The following is a 5,366-nucleotide window of genomic DNA, read 5'->3' as shown; positions in this document are numbered from 1 at the left end:
GGATGGACAAAATAATGGAAAAACCTAGCATCCTAGCATCAGGATTTTGAAATATCTATAAAACCGTCAAAAGCTTCTTTATTTTTATCTTTTTTTTATTATTATTATTGCTTAATATGTTTTGCTAAATTTGCTGTTTCTTTTCAGATATCATCAAAAAAAGGTAATTAAAATTCATTAAAATGACAAATCTATCAGACTTTCAAAAAGGTCAACTTCTTGGTGCTCATGGCAGGTGCTAGTGTAATGAAAACAGCTGAAATATTTGGTGTATCAAGAAGTACTGTCTCAAAAGAAATGACAGCCTTTGAGAAAGAGGTAAAAACCTCCTTGTTGAAACAAAACTCCTGAAGAAAACCAAAACACTCAGATAGGGACAGTCAAACTCTTACACGAATTGTTAGAAAGGATCAAAAAAGTACAGCTCCCAAAATTACTGCAGAGCTTAATGACCACCTCAAGAACCCAGTTTGGACTGGAGTAAAAAACCTACAGAATTGGTCCCAAGAGCAGTGGAAAAATATTATTTTCTTGGATGTGTCACCCTTTACCTTATTTCCAACCACCAACCGAGTATACGAGTGGAGAGAGCCAAAACAAGCATTTGACCCAGACTGCCTTCTTCCAACAGTTGAACATGGAGGAGGATCAGTGATGATCTGGGTGGGGGAGGGCTATATCTGAAAAATCTGCCGGCCCAATGGTTTCCTTTCATTGCAGAATTAATAGTCAAGACTATTTAAGCATTTTATTTGATCAAACTCATCCTATGGTTGCGGAAACATGAGAGAAAAATTAGAAGAAAGAAAAAGGCAGAGTATGTTGATGTAAAAAATGGAATGAGACGAACGAAAAGAAAATTGCAGGATAATATAACAAAATGTATGCCAATGTCTGAGATTTAGCAGCTCAATCTGCTGATACATGACATGTTATGTAAATCTGCTAATTAAATGTATATTAAAGCATGAAACTTTTGTAATTGTGTATATTAAATGATATTTATATCTCACTGTATCGAATAACTTTTTTTGTTGATTGTACCTATAATAGAATTGTAAACTACATATACATATAAACCGTTACTTCCAATACATTGTTTTTCACTCTCCTTTTTTTTCTTTCTCCTTTTTTTCTTTCTCCTTCCTTTTTTTTTTTTTGAAGAGCATAGTGGTGAATTTGAACTATGTGTGAGTGTGTGAGTGTGTGTGTGTGTGTGTGTGTGTGTATGTATGTTTAATTTCATTATACTATCTTTCTTTTAATTTATACTTTATCATTTTTACATAGAAAACAGCAGAAATATTTATCATGTCACTCCAGCACTGTTGTACATTTAGTAGCATCTAGATTTGTCTCCATATTTTCTGAGTTGAAATCCTTTCAGTCGATAAAATAATTACCCATCCCTTGCAAATTTGTGGCCTTGCTTCAATTGAAGAAATCATTATTATTAGGAAAAGGCGGAGTTGGAGAAAGTATATTTCCAAATTTCTGTGGCAGAATATCACAAGGAAAAAAAATGTCTTATCTGTTCTCATCTTCTAATCGACTTCGATCAATGTTCACATCAATCGATGTGTGATAACAATAACATTTGTAATCAATGTTAGATTCCGTGATGCCAGCAGCAGATAATTATATGAAAGCTTAGCATTAAAGAATAATCTCTTTGGAGAAACTTGGAATTAGTATTAGTCACTTAACGTGCAAAGATCTGCTTTCAGCTTTCATAAAACATGGGAAAATGCCAAGCAATAAAACTTTAACCAAAAATGAGGAATCTTCAATATTATACGCATAAATACCAGGAGATATACAGAGAGAAACAAAGAGGGAATGGGCGGGAAAGGGTATTTCTTCAATTTCCTTTCCTTGTTTTCAGTGTGTAATCTGCTGATTACTTACTTCAAAGACACACAATGATGTCTCGGTATTGTCCCTCAATGTGGCATATTTCATCATATTGCAGCAGTTGGGTTATCATTGAATTGCGTCTACAATCAGGTTTCAAATCTCAGTGGTTCACATTTCTAATTTCTTGATCTTTTACTCGTTTCAGTCAGTGGACTTCAACCAAACTGGAGCACTGCCTTGAAATGCTTAGTCAAACATATCAACCCATGTACTTATTTTTTAACCCAGGTAGTTGTTCTATCAATTACAGGTAAGTTCACCACAGGGAAAGTTCAACGCCATCAATTCACCATGAAGAAAGTTTGCCATGAGGTAAGTTCACCGTGAGGAAAGTTTACCAAGAAAAAATATTCCTAGTATCTCACCATTAATAGTTAAAAACTGTTTTACTGAAAGAAAAAAAAAAAACAATGCGTAGGCGTAGGAGTGGCTGTGTGGTAAGTAGCTTGCTTACCAACCACATGGTTCCAGGTTCAGTCCCACTGCGTGGCACCTTGGGCAAGTGTCTTCTACTATAGCCTCGGGTCGACCAAAGCCTTGTGAGTGGATTTGGTAGACGGAAACTGAAAGAAGCCTGTCGTATATATGTATATATATATATATTTATGTATGTGTGTTTGTCCCCCCCCACCATCGCTTGACAACCGATGCGGGTGTGTTTACGTCCCCGTAACTTAGCGGTTCGGCAAAAAGAGACCGATAGAATAAGTACTAGGCTTACAAAGAATAAGTCCTGGGGTCGATTTTCTCGACTAAAGGTGGTGCTCCAGCATGGCTGCAGTCAAATGACTGAAACAAGTAAAAGAGTAAAAAGAGAGTAAAGAGTAATGAATTGATAACAATGAATTGATGATGATGAACTTATCAGACATGATTCTATCATTCTCTTTTATGGAACAACTAAATTAGGGGGACATAAACAAACAGACACCAGTTGTCAAGTAGTGGTGGTGGACAAACAGAAACACACATGCACACACACACGTGCACACACACAAACATACACACACACTCTACTGGCTTTCAGTTTTCCATCTACCAAATCCACCCACAAGGCTTTGTGGTCTGGGGCTATAGCAGCAGACATTTGTCCAAGGTGTCATGCAGCGAGACTGAACTTGAAACCACATGCTTGGGAAGCTTACAACTAACTTTTATTATCCCATGAGAAAACTGATAAAATGGAGCACAATAATGAAATGAAACACAATAACTTGAGTTGTGAATACAGAGAAATTGTAAATATTTGTATTAAATGATCTACTCAAGAAATTTTAACTGGCGTGATATCACAGTCTACTAATTCAATTATATTTATCATTCTGTTGCTTGATAAAATTGAAGACTTTTGTAGTTATGTCACTTTCATTAGTATCTCAAGGACGATGGGACACTAGGAAAACCACTCGATGGTACAGTAGATGGAAGAAATACTGTAAAGCATTTTCCCCATGCTTAATCTATTCTGCCAGCTTGGCACCTTCAAAAACAACAACAACAACAACAATACTCTTTTACTCTTTTACTGGTTTCAGTCATTTGACTGCGGCCATGCTGGAGCACCACCTTTAGTCGAACAAATTGACCCCAGGACTTATTCTTTGGAAGCCTAGTACTTATTCTATCGTCTCTTTTGCCGAACCACTAAGTTACGGGGACGTAAACACACCTGCATCAGTTGTCAAGCGATGTTGTGGAGGACAAACACAGACACACACATACATATATACATATATACGACGGGCTTCTTTCAGTTTCCGTCTGCTAAATTCGCTCACAAGTAAAGAGTAACAGTTAAGCCTTTTATCTTGCCCCATCAGTCTCATGTCCTTTGTCTTAACACCCTTAACTGGGCACAGCTCTGATGATATGACCATGTGGCCATTGCAGATCATTGATAGTTGTAAATACATCTTCTTCCCTCTTAACCACATGTCATTTTTCCTCATTCCTGCACTAACCACCCACCCATACTGTAATACAAATGTGATGAATAGCCACAGATCCAATGTTTCCAATGCTCTTAATCATGACTCTTGTGTTTCTCTGTCCCATATACTGGGGTCACAAGTGTATGAATGGAAATATATCTATTTCATTTTGTTTTGGCTGAGTCTTCCTTCCTCAGCATACAGTTGATGATACCCTAAGCCCTACTTTTCTTAATCAAGTGGATATTACCCAACGTATCTTTCAGTGCTTCTTTTAACTTTGGATGGAAATTGGCTTTAACTAGAGAACTGATAAAACTATAGGATATTGCTGTGAAAGATTATCTCTATTGTCTAAGAACACAAATATAGCTATTGAAGAGATTAAGAAAGGAGACATGCCGGAATTGAAAACCAGATAATAGAATTGCAGAACTCTGCTATCCTTTATTCTGCATGAACCATAAGCAAAAGTCCTCAAAACGAGGAAACTTGTTGTCCTTAATTCTCAAACCATGATAAATGTGAAATGATGATGATGATGATTGTGGTGTTTTTATGGTCATGATAAAAATGATCATCATGTTGACAACATTGATTAGGAAGACCACGAAGATAATGAAGGCAATGACAACAACAGCAAGAACAACAACAGTATCTAGAGTAAGATTTCGGTTCAGCTCTGAGCCAATATAAAAGCTTTGATCAAATTATGTCCATGTATTGTTATCATTATCATTGACATCATCATCTCATCATCCACCCAAGAAATAATTAATTTCATAATATTTCTAAACATTCAAGTTTATTAATTAATTAGAAACCATATGAAACTGCAACATTTCATTGGCTAGAATGTATTATCGTCATCTCTTCATCTACCGAATACTTTGGTTTCAAAAAGTAATTTCCTGCAAACACATGACAGTTTACTAATAATAATAATAATAACAACACGATAATTATAAGTGCTACTATTTACCTCAGGCTATTGTCATATAATTTGTTTAATCATCATTTCAACACAAATTGATTGATAATATGCATAGCTGATATATTTATGGTGCTAATTGTGTAATAATTATTCTGCATATATTTCCTACTTATTTCACAATATTACATTTATGTGAGTAGTAAAGTAGAATAAAGTTCCCAACAAGATACGTTTGTAATGCAAGATTGATCTCTGGTTTAGCAATCACACTTAAATTTTACCTCATATCTGAGATTTCTATCCTGAAGTTTTATGTTTTTATTGGTATTCTCTAGAGAACAGAAATTTACTCATGTTCTTTGCTGTGCTCAGATGAAACCGGTGTGACTGATGGTCATCTTGAACAGCATTAAATCACCAGCTACAGGAAGAATTTTACAGTTTTTACATTTTACCAAGGATATTTTTCACTACATCCTCTTTCCCAGTATACCAAGAGATATAGAGCAGTGAAAGACAGCTTAATGATACATAAAACAAAACACATATAACTATACACTCATGCATATATATATATATATATA

The sequence above is a fragment of the Octopus bimaculoides genome, chromosome 10, assembly GCF_001194135.2.
Source record: "Octopus bimaculoides isolate UCB-OBI-ISO-001 chromosome 10, ASM119413v2, whole genome shotgun sequence".
Classification (NCBI taxonomy): domain Eukaryota; kingdom Metazoa; phylum Mollusca; class Cephalopoda; order Octopoda; family Octopodidae; genus Octopus; species Octopus bimaculoides.
The sequence above is the reverse complement of the archived record's forward strand: the minus strand, read 5'-3'. Positions refer to the sequence as shown.